This window comes from Megascapheus bottae, chromosome 21 (genome assembly GCF_031878675.1).
Source record: "Megascapheus bottae isolate mThoBot1 chromosome 21, mThoBot2.hap1, whole genome shotgun sequence".
NCBI lineage: Eukaryota > Metazoa > Chordata > Mammalia > Rodentia > Geomyidae > Megascapheus > Megascapheus bottae.
The window spans coordinates 30,056,454-30,069,237 of record NC_143529.1 but is presented as its reverse complement, the minus strand read 5'-3'; the positions used below and the strand labels follow the sequence as shown (position 1 = coordinate 30,069,237).

The 12,784-nt window shown below is 36.8% G+C and overlaps 1 protein-coding gene across 2 annotated transcripts in view; it reads right to left on the bottom strand.

Annotated features, from left to right (window-relative positions):
* Positions 1-12,784, bottom strand: part of Nyap2 (neuronal tyrosine-phosphorylated phosphoinositide-3-kinase adaptor 2) — a 249,634-nt gene that overhangs the window by 88,610 nt on the left and 148,240 nt on the right. The gene's annotated exons all lie outside the window — the stretch shown is intronic.

The window sequence follows — 12,784 nt, the reverse complement described above, 5'->3', positions numbered from 1 at the left end:
ATATTGCATATATGCTTATTTGGTTATTTGAAATAGGATAGGGAAGGGGGAAAACAAGATGAAGGGTGGGGGTGGGGGGAAGGAAATGGGGACCAAGTCATGAGAAAGGGTATCAATGTTTGTGAAGTAATGCACCTTCTATCTGGTGAACATAATGTAACCCTCCTATTAATTACAATAAAAAATATATGGAAAACACAAAAAAGAAAAAAAAACAGGATGAACTTGATCAGAGTATCCTATATACAAGTGAAGAATACCATAATAAAATTTCCTTATACTATTAATGCATGCTAATTTTTTAAATGTTAAATTTAAATCTACAAATAGAAACCTACAGAAAATATATTCATGAGATTCACAGCGATTCATGACAAAATACATAGTCCTTACCCTCAAAAATATCATGAACTTGAATTTAGATGCACCATCATGAACTTAGTGATTTGTTTATGAACCAAACACCGATTAAATGCACAGTTTACACTAGAAAATATTTTAATTGGTGCCCTTAAAAAGACTTCCTAGTTTGGGCTTCTGGGGCACATAACTGTAATTCCAGTTACTCAAATGGTGAAGCTCTGAAAAATCATACTTAGAGACAGCTTGGGGAAAAATACACGAATCCCTTTCCAAAATAACCAGCAAAAACCCAGGCTGGAGGCATCGCTCAATTAGTAGAAAACCGTTTGTTTGACAATGATGAGCAAGTTGAAGGTTTCTAAGTTAAAGGAAAGAAATACTAAGTTGGGGCAGGGACTTTGGCCTAGTGGTAGAGTACTTACACTGCATGTACAAAGCCCTTGGTTTGATTCCTTTTTAACACATACACAAAAAAAGCTAGAAGTGATGGTATGGCTCAAGTCGTAGAGACAGTAGCCTTGACAACACCCAGGCCCAAAGTTCAAGCTCCACTACCATCTAAATTAAAAAAAAAAAAAAGAAAAGAAAAAAATGGAAATATTCACTTGGTGGAATAGGTTTGCATTCTAGCAATTATTTCAGTTCACAAATGCATAATGGTAAACAGATATAATTACTTTTATAAAGGAGTTAGTTTCTTACTTTCTTTTAAAACTACTGTACGCATAGGGATAAGTTTTGAGAGCTAATTCATTTACATAGAAACTAATGATGATTTGACCTCTGTGAAAAGGTCTATGTTTAAATGCTTGATGGCCATATCCTTTATCTTTTCTCTAATGAATGTATATGAAACAGTATGGCCACAGAAATGCAGACAGACAATTCTTCATGCAGCGTAGCTGCTGTATGTTCCAGGACTATATTGATTTCAATGGACAATTTTCTGATTCACAAAAGCTGGCCTTTCTTTATCTAATGGTCAAACATGTCTCCTAGGACTTTCTTCCTCTCACTCTCAGTTGGGGTCCCAAAGCGCTATGTGAATTAAGTCAAGAAGTCCAATACCTGTTTATCTGGTTTCCACTTTGAGAAAGACTGTTACAGGAACCAACATAATGGGAGGGTCCTGCCTTTGTCTTTCTTGTTCTTTTGTCTTGATGAGAAAGCAATGTTTACATCATGATAGAAGAACAAAGAAAGACTGTAAAGAAGAACCATCTGGACAATTGAATTAGGTCTTCAGTAACAGGCTGTCATTTTTTTTATATGATTTTTTTTGTCAGGATGGAGGGAGTCATTTTAGCATCATAGAGAAAAACTCAAAAGCTGGAAGTTGTTTGAGGATTTCCACATCCAGTTATTTACAGGAGCATCAAACAAGAAAGTTGAAGAAGTTAAGTACTTGAATACCTAATATTTTATTTAGAAAAGCAAGAAAGCTAAGTTATTGAAAAGTGATCAGAAACTGTGTGCGATGGTACATATTTGTGTTCCCAGCTGTTCCAGAGATTGAGGATAGAGGTTGGAAGTTGATAGTTAAGCCCTTTCAAACAATAGAGCAACCATACCAAAAACCAAATAAAAGCAAAAGGCTGGTGATCAGGGCTTAAATGTTATGAGTGATTGCCTAGTAAAAACAATGAAGCCACTGAGTGTATTCCCCTATACTAAGAAAATAATAATAATAATTCATCACCTTGCCCATTATTTAATAAACTAATTTATCATAAGTATCAAAGCTTAGTTATTTATGCTAGATCCAAGATAAAAATCATTTGCATGCCATCCAGATTTGCGCTAAACTTCTAGATTTTATATGGATAGAATATAAGCCCCACCAAAAAGAAAATGACCATGACATGACTGATAGGAATCTGCTGGCTTAAACGTAATATTTAATGAATCACAGTTAGCAAAGTGTTGAGAATCTATTACAGCAAACAGAAGTCAGAAAGTCAATCGTCTCTTCCAACTAACCCAAAAGGAAGGAAAGAAATCATTTCTAGTGTATTTCATGTGTGTAAAATTAAATACGATTGAGAGAAGCTTCTTTGTTTTGTTTGGCTTTTTGTTTTCCTCAACAGACCAGTGTAGTTCTCTTTCTGAATTAAAAATGTCTCTATATTTTATAAATCTAAAGCAAGGAAGTTTTAATGGAATGAAGCGCTGATTAAATTGCTGACAAGAAATTGCACTTAAAGATCTAGAAGCTAGACAGTGTAAACACAGGGGATAAACACGTCTGCGTGCATCCATCAAAGACAGCTGTGGTGTGCCCCAGAAAGGTAAGCAATTATTAATGAAATTATGTCTCTTTCAGTGGTTCTACATTACAGTTCTAGGAGCCCCTGAATGAGAAACTGTGTCACATGGATCTTCAAAACCAAGGGATTTTTACTTAGGCTGGATGTAACCTCATTATTCTGAATGGATATTTCTTTAGAATGGATACTCTTTAGAATAATTAAAATGCATTAGGTCATCTATAAATATATATGATTTTAAATGTGTATCAAATCCTGTCAATCATATACAGACACAAGTCTAAAATGGTGCTTAGAAACATAAAGGGAATACCTTTTTAAAAAAATCAGTTTAGTCAGTTTCTAAATCAGTGTGGCAAAAATCCTCATTTCCATTCTGCATACGCTGGGGGTTTACATTGGTGGGTTTTGTTTAGACTTTTGCTAGCCATGGCCATGGAGTTACTACATACAATCTACATATGACCAAGATGCAAGCACGGCTGAAAATAAAAAGTCCATTCACAAGGTGGACTTTTCTAGGTGGCACGTCAGTATTGAGAGTTGGATAGACAGACAAAAGACACCTGTACCTTTAAGTTTTTTGAGGCAATGTGTTCTGCTCTCACATTCTTTAGTTTACATCATTTCATACTACAGAAACCCACTGGGCAGAGGCCCATCACATACCTTTAGACACAGCTCAGTCCCAGTAATCAGAATCCACTGACGCAATGGATGCATTCCAAAGACAGCATGGGAGAATACTGCATATATCTGATGGCTCCTTTCTCAACCAATGACCACTATTAGGTCATCCATGTCATTCAAGCAGTTTTGACCTAATAAAGCAGATATCCTAGAAATGATGGCATGACTTCTTGGAATTTAGAAAACAGATTATAAATTCTAAATCAATAGAGTAGGTCTTGCTTCTTTCAAGCATTTTTGAATCTTTATACACTCTATGAGATATTTTCAGGTGAAATATATGTGTGTGCACATACACAATACATGTATGTATATATACATTTACATATATGCCAACTCCTAAATCATTTTTGTTAGTATCTACATTAACTGTAAGAAGTTATACAAAGCAGTTTACAAGATATAATGCATCTTGTTCGATCCCACCTTTGAACATTCTCACCTATCCTTCTCAAGCCATCCTTCCCTCACTTTTTTTTAGTTTTCTAGTACACACATTGAATTTTTACTGCATTTCCCTCACTTCTCTTCAGTCCTTCAGTTCTCTCCCCTTGACCCCATCCCACCCCTGTCAAGTCATTTCACATGTAATTCCTTAGAAAGGCAAAATCACAATCATCATGCATCCAGGATTCCTGCCCCAAGTCAACATGCTTTTCAGTTATAGGCTGTGATGTCAGATAGTATCTTTAAAATAAGAAATTCAAAATTGTGGACTCTCTTCTCCCTGTTGTTTTTAGCCTACCTAATCCTTGGCAGCACCTGTTTCCAGAGGGAAAAATAAGGTGTTTTAAGTAGCTTAAACACAACATGTTTATTTTTCTAAAAATAGGAAAATAATTATTTCATAGTTCCTAAGACAGTTATGTTTCAAGAAGATGCATTCCAGACATCTTAAATAAAAATCAAAGTACTCTATCCATGTCATAAATAGTAAGTTAAAGTGGCTTTTGGAAGCTAAGTACAGGAAGTTCTTCTATTGAATGTAATACACTTGATTTAGATGAAACACTCGTGACATGTTTGAGTATTTGGTCTGCTGGCCCACAATTGATTGCCAACTTAATATTACAAAGAACAAAAGAATAAAAAAGAGGGTTTCATGGGGCTAGATGCACTTGTCAAAATCGCCTCTAAGAAAGGGAAAAGAGAAGAAGAAACAGACATAGGAATATAAGTGAATTTAAACAGCAGAAGCAGACTGCTTAGCTCTGCTTCCTCAAGCTACCCTGGAGACTATCCCTGCAAAGGTAATAAGAAATTAATGCTGCATCACTGTCATTACAAATGCCCTGGAACACTGATGGCCCTTCCAGGAAGGCCTTTTCTGTCTGGACCACCATTTTACTCCCTGCACTTGTACATAGACATCAGTGAAAATCACAGCGATGATCCTGAATTATTCAGATAGCCAGGGCATATAATAACAGACTCTTCATTTTTTCCTAGAAATTGGAAATTGGCCTGACCACTGTCCATAAACTCTTTCTTTGTTTGAGGCTAGTGTTCTGGCACATTTCCAGCTTTTTGGTGATTAATTGCCAATGCAAGGATCATGGACGTATTTGTCCTTATTAGCTTTGAACCACAATCCTTAGATCTTAGCTTCCTGAGTAGATAAGGTTTAAGGTGTGAGCTATAAGTGCTTGGCTCTAAATCATTTTGAGCCTGTAAAAAGGAGTTTGGCCCCCTGTTGCTCTGTTGTTTTCATGTTGCCTTGGATTATCCACCTTCTGCCACTGGTAAGATGTAGTAGTATGAAGGCCTGGCCAGATGCCAGTGGCATGCTCTAAGACTTCCTAACTTCTAGTAGCATGATCTAAATAAATGTGATTTAAAAAACAAATTTCCCAGTCTCAAGAATTCTAATTTAGCAGTATAAAGTGAATTAAGTTGGAGGAAAGTCATTTTCCCTGTTTACTTTTGTTCTGGAAAGTAATTTCTATGATTCATAACTAGTGATTTATAATAAAATAGCTCCTTCATGGGCCTAGAGTATGGCCTAGTGGCAAAGAGCTCGCCTAGCATGCATGAAGCCCTGAGTTTGATTCCTCAGAATCACATACACAGAAAAGCTAAAAATTATGTTGTGGCTCAAGTAGAAGAGGATTGGCCTTGAGAAAGCTCAAGGACAGTGTCTAGGCCCTCAGTACATAACCTAGATGTTCTACTGTTTCAAGTCAAAAACATAAAGAATAGGTAAAACAAGAACATGTCAAAATAAGAAAAACGAAGATGCTAAGTAGAAAACTGCAATCATTTGCATGTCCAGAGTTTGCTATATACACAAAAAACTCATTAGCATTAACCCATAAGTTGATCATTTCTTGTATGGCTCACATAATCTATCTCTGCACAAATTTCAAAATATTCATAACAAAATAAAAGAAACTTTTAGAGTTACAATCTATAAAATGTCACCATTTACCCATAGGTAATATATAATTAGCATGTTGTAGCAACTGGGGAAAATTTCCTTCATACCAGTTATGTGAGGGCCATATTTAAAATCGAGTGATGCAAAAATGAACTTTATTCACAACCTACGTTTTTATATAAAAGCTCCTTCCTGATAGACTCATTCAGATACAAAAAGCCTTTATAACTCCAAACAGACCAGAACAGAACAGAGCATCCCACCACCAGATTATAATCCACACATGATCAATAAAGACAAAGGAAAGGATCCTAAAAACTGTCAGGGAGAAAAGATTAATTACCTATAAACCAATCAGAGTAACTACAACTTTATCAGCAGAGATCAAGAAAGCAAGAAAAGCCTAGAATGAAGTATGCTACACCCTAAAAACCAACAATTATCAACCAAGAATAGAGAAGAATAGTGTACTCAGTGAAACTCTCCTTCAAAGAAAAATTGAAATATCCTCCATCGAACCAGCCATATCCCACACACATAAAAACAACAAGATAAGGGTAGAAAAACAGCCCCAGATAAATATAGTAAGAAGTGAAGATTCACAGCCCCTAGAAGGTGGGTAACATGGCAGAAACTACCAAACCCTCCTAAGTCCTAACTATCAATATTAAAGGACATAGATAAACTAGTTGGATCAGAAAGCAAGGTCCATATTTCTCCTGTCTTCAAGAGACACATCTTGCCCACAAAAACAAACATTTTCCGAAAGTGAAAGGCTGGAATAAAATCTATCAAGCAAATGGACCCCATAAACAGGTCAGAGTTGTATACAAATATCAGATAAAATGGACTTTAAAGTTAATACGAAGAGACAAAGAAGATATTACATACTAATAAAGGGATCTCTTCTACAGGAAGGATATAACATTTGTAAATAGCTATACACCAAATCCAGAGCACCCAACTTCATCAAGCAAATACTATTTACCCTAAAAATACACACAGATACAAATACATTGATTGGTGTCATTTTTTTTTTTTTGCCAGTCCTGGGCTTGAGCTCAGGGCCTGAACACTGTCCTTGGACTTTCTCAAGGCTAGAGCTCTACCACTTGAGCCTCAGCACCACTTCCGGCTTTTTTCTATGTATGTGGTTCCAAGGAATCGAACCCGGGTCTTCATGCATGCTAGGCAAGCACTTTAACCACTAGGCCAAACTCCCGGCCGATTGGTGGCATTTTTAACACACCATCATTCCTCTGGGTAGTTCAACCTGACAAAACAGAGAAACCTCAGAAATAAACAATTGTGCAGACCAACAAGGTTTAAGAAACATCTACAGATTATTCCACCAGCAGCATCAGAATACATGTTCTCAGCAGTGCATGGAACATTATCCCAAATAGACAACATTTTAGGTCAGAAAGCAAATCATCATAATTAACATCATGAAAACGGCAATACTGCTAAAAGCTATCCACAAATCAGTGCTATACACACCAAAAGCCCAACAACATTCTTCAGTGATACAGAAGAAGCAATCCAAAAATTCATATGGAATAAAAGAAAATCCTGAATAGCAAAAACACTCATTAGCAAGAAGAACAGTACTGGAGGAATATCAGTAACACACTTCAAACAAAGCCATTCAAAGCCACAGTTATGAAAACAGCTTGGTACTGGCACATGAACAGGCCTGAGGACCAATAGAATAAAATTGAAGACCCAGAAATGAACCTACAGACCTATAGGTAGTCAAAAGCACAGGATGGAAGAAAGACAGCCTCTTCAACAAGTGGTACTGGCAGAATTGGCTATACACATGCAGAAACTGAAGTTAGATCCTTTTATAATACCCTGTACCAAAATCAATTCCAAATGGATTAAATACCTCAAAGTAAGACAAGATACCCCAGAAATATTACAGGAAGGGACACTGGAAACTCTAGGGTTCGATGGCACAGGTCAAAACTTCCTAAATAAAGATTCAGAAAACAACATATCAAAGAAAGGCTGGATAAATGGACTTAACTTTCCAATTAAATGGCATTAAATTGAAGAGTTTCTGCACGGCAAAGGCATAGCTTAGCAAGATAAGTGGAAAGCCCATAGACTGGGAGGAGATCTCTACTAGCTATACATCAGGCAAGGGCCTCATATCTAAAATATTCTTAAAGCTCAAAAAATTAACTGCCCTTCAAGAAAAAATCCTCAAAGAAACAACCCCATCAATAACTGGGCTAAAGGCCTAGAGACTTCTTTGAAGAAGAAATACTGACCAATAGACATATAAATAAATGTTTCTAACATCCATGGCCACAAAAGAAATGCAAATCAAATTCCCCCTCACCCCAGGTAGAATTGCCATTATCAAGAAAACGAATAATAGATGCTAGTACGGATGTGGCCAAAAGGGAACTACACTGTGGGTGGGAGTGCAACTTTGTTCAACCACTCCAGAAAGTTGTATGCAGATTCCTCAAAAGACTAAACATAGAGCTTCCCTATGACCCAGAAATCCCACTCCTGGGCATTTGCTCAAATGACCACACCAGCCCACACCAATGCCACCAGCACAACCATGTTCACTGTAGCATTATATACCATAGTTAAGATACAGAACCAACCCAGATGCCCCTCGGTGAATGAATAGATCAAGAAAATGTGGCATATATACACAATGGAATTCTATGCTTCCATCAGAAAGACTGACACCAAGTCAATCACAAGGAACGGAAATAATTACACACAGACATGATGAATTAAACAGCACTCTCAACATTGCACGTTGAGAACAATGGAGGATCACTGTGGATCAATATCTATGTGCATATGACCATATAAAATGATGCTTATAGGGCTGAACTCCAAGAAAATTGAAACAACAGGGTTTTTTATTGCACTGTTTTCAGTTATTTCTTTTTTTTAATTTTATTTTCTTTGCTTTGCTCACTTTGCTGTCATTGTTTTTGATTTCTGTACCCTTTTTCTTTTATATGTTTATGTAATTTTGGGGAAGGAAAGTGGAATCAGAAGTTACAGGGCAAAGGATGAACGAATGCAACAGTGATAGTAAGTTGGAAATGAACTTTACCCCTTGGTTGAGGAGGGATTGTGCGAGAAAATGAAGGAGGGGGGTAACACTGTTCAAAAAGAAATGTATTCCTTACCTTACTTAAATAATTGGAACCCCCTGTACATCAATTTTACAATAAATTCTAAATTTGAAAAATCTTTTGCCTACTGCTCAGTACTAATCAATACTTTTAAATCTCTAAAGCTTAAAATAATTATGTGTCCCTTTTATGGATTATTAAAATATGAGTTTTAGGTTTAGGCTAAATTAGATTAATGTTTAGGTTAAATGATAGCAAGTTTTCAAACCTGGTACCTCAGCTGGGCACTGGTAGCTCATGCCTGAGATCCTAGCCACTCATGAGGCTGAGTTCAGAGGATCATGGTTCAAAGACATCCACTCAGGTAAGGGAAGGACCAGAAAGATCCATCTCCAAAATAAGTCGAAAAAATAGAGCTGAAGGTATGACTCAAATGGAATAGCAAATTCAAGAACCTGAGTTCAATTACCATCTTACCACCAAAATATTGAAATAAATAAATGATGGACTTTAGTAGTGAATTAAAAATCACAGAGGAAAAATAGAGACTGATCTTACTCTTTGAAGTTTAAAATAATTCTTGTAATGTTAAATAATGAATTTCAGAAGTCCTGGCTGCTATTCTACTTCATATCTCACTCTGTTTCAAAGATAAGAAAAAGTGTCTACCAGTCCTATCAAGTAAGAGTGAAAGGGAGATTTACAATATCGTGTTTATGTGAATTTTACCAACTTACTTTGCATGTGGCATTACAGAATACAGAAAAGGATTTCAAAGAACTTCTGTGATTTTTTTCTTTTTAGCATCTGATAGTACATTTTTATTTTCCTCTAGAGTAAAAAGAAAGTAGTGATTTAATTATTCATTTGTACCATTTCCATTTTTCTTCCCTCCCATTTATGTACAGTTAAGTGCCAGGGCTAATGCAAGTCAGGGCAAGCTTGTCCTTAGAAGGATTGGTAAATGCTTAATAACACATGGACAGGAATCTGATCTTTAGCTCCCTGAAATCTACAAAGAGCCTGGATCTCTTTTCCACATACTGTTGTAGAAGCACCCAGAGCTTATTTTGAAGTCAACAGAGGAGTCTGTGACATACAGCACATAGACTACTGGTAACAGATGCATTTCTCCTGAAATAACTCCATTAATCATTTCTTTTACATACAGTTTTTAGAGCTAATTGGTAGATCTGCCAGATGGAGCTGTTAGAGATCTTCTAAAGAAGTCAATAGGTAGAGAGGAAATCTGGAAGTTTCACCAATTCTAAGATGAAACAGCTATATATTTTCAAAGCAAATATGCAGTGTGTATTTTTTCTTTTTGTTAAAACCTTACTTACATGGACCAAGTAATTAGTGTGTGTGTGTGTGTGTGTGTGTGTGTGTGTGTGTGTGTGTGTGTGTAACAGGGTAACAGTAATGTTTGCTTCTGGACATTATCAAACATCCCTGGGGGAAAAATTGTCCTAGTTGCAAACAAGTGTTCTAGAAAGAGGTTTTTCCTAATTCTTAAAGATACAAAATCCACTTTGTGCATATATGTTAAATGTAAGCATGCCTAACGTACTAAAAAAAAAAAAAGCATGGCTTTTTTATTAGGCAAAGAAATACTTGGTATTATTTGAGTGACTAATGTTTTTACAAATCTCTCCAGGAAAAGGGAGGGAAGAATGGAAAAGTATTATCTAAAAGTGCTTATCTAAGAGTGCCCCTGTTATCATCATGAAAAATACTGAGGAATTTTAATTTTTAAAATAATATTCTTACGTAGCGTACAAAGGAGGTGACAAAGCAGTTTATAAATGCATTTTGGTCAACATTCTCACCTACCCATCCTCTAGGCAACCTTTCCCTCACTTTTCTTAATTTTGTAGGATATACATTGAATTCTTGATTACATTTTCCCTTTTCATCATTCATCAACCGCATTCCTCTTGACCACATCCCACTCCTTTGAAGTACCCAGTTTTTGGTGATTATTTTATTGAACTGTGATTTTGACTGCCTAAGGAATTACATTTTTTGAGTTCTCTTTTGAAGCTGCCATATTTCTGTTACTATGTTTGTATACATGTATATACCACCCAATGTATTTGAATTGATAAGATAAATCCAGCTTCCACATGAAAAGGGAAACATGGCATGATTTGTCTTTCTAGGCTTAAGTTGCTTCACTTAATATGATATTTTTGCTTTTGTTTCTATTTCTTTACCAATGGTATAATATAATTATTTCTAATAAATGAGCAAAATTCCACAACTTCTTGACCCATTGAGGGCATTTGAGCTGATTTTGTACCTTGGCTCTATTTTCATTTCAGGAGCTTTCTTTGTGTAATATGACAGAAATAGAAGGAAAGATGAGCTGAGATATGAATGATTGTTAGTTGAAGTACCTAAGGCTTTAATTTTTTTTTCTCTGTGCCAGTATTTGGGGTTTGAATTCAGAGCCTCAAGCTCATGGAATTACTCTACTATTTGAGCCACTCTTGCACATCTGAACGTTTGCTGGCAAGTTGGAGACAGGAATCTCATGGATGTGAGTGTCCTAGCTGGCTTTAAACCTCCATCCTGAGAATTCAGCCTCTTAAACATTTAGGATTATAGGTGTGAGCCACCTAGAATCTGGCTACCTAAGACATTTGGGTTTTTGTGCCAGTTTTGGGACTTGAAGTAAGGGCCTGAGACACAGTCTCTGAGCTTCTCTGCTCAATGGTAGATCTCTATCACTGGAGCCACAGCTCCACCTCCAGTTTTTGCAGTTGTTGTTGTTTTTGGTGCCGAGTTGGAGATTAAGAACGTCACAAACTTTTCAGCCCAGGCTGGCTTTAAACTGCAATCCTCTGATCTCAGCCTTCAGACTATTTAGGATTACAGGTGTGAGCCACCACATTCAGCTTTATTTTATTTTTGTTTATTTATTTTTTGGTCATAGAGCTTGAACTCAGGGCCTAGGCTCTGTCCCTGAGCAGATCTGATCAAGGATAGAGTCTACTATTGGGAGCCACAGCACCATTTCTTTTCTCTCCCTCCCTCTCCCCTCCCCTGTCTCTCTGTCTCTCTCTCTCTTTTTCTGGGTGGTTAACTGGAGATAAGAGTCTAACAGACTTCTCTGCCCCCCCCCCACTGGCTTTAAGTCCGATTCTCAGATCTCAGCCTCCTGAGTAGCTAGGATTACAGCTGTAAACCACCAGCACCTGGTTAAGACCTTCTGAATGTTATTTAATGGTCTGCATACAGAGAAAATGGATCTGGATCTATTTTGACTTCAACATGTACAATTATGAAGTAATTTTTTTAGGGCATACAACAGTCCATTATTGATACAGAGAAATTTGGTCTTTGAAACTCATTGGTGAAAAAGTGTTCACGAAGTTGATGATTTCTTGTAACTTACATATCAACCAATAGACCTAAAAAGGAGTACCATAAAATAAGACATGAATTACAACGTGAAATAGTAAGTCTATATTAGTTCTTTGTGCAGGAAAGAATACTGCAGCATGAATTATGTGGAGAAAATTATTTCCATATTATTCCAATTGTATACTTGGTAAAGATCCTAAGCTATTCAATTGGCTTTCTTTCCTGCAGAGGTTTTTCCTTTCCTATAAGATAAAGTTGTACTAATTAACCATTTTTTTCAGGTAACTATTTAATTTTATCCTCCCAAATAAATTTATTTCCCTGTTTGTTCGTTCCCTTTCATTTTCCAGGACCTTTGTTAAGAATTCTTATTTTACATTTCCTGTTCCCTTAAAGAAAATAGAAGGAAAGAAAGGAAGGAAGAAAGGAGGGGAGGGGAAGAAGAGGGAAAGGGAGAAAGAGGGGAGGGGTGGGAGAACAGGGGTGAAGAGAGGAGGGGAGGGGAGGAGAAAGGAGGGCAGAAGAGGGAAGGAGAGGGGAGAGAAGAGGAGGAGAGGGGAGGGGAGGGAGGCTGGAGGGGAGGGGAGGAGTGGGGAGGGGAG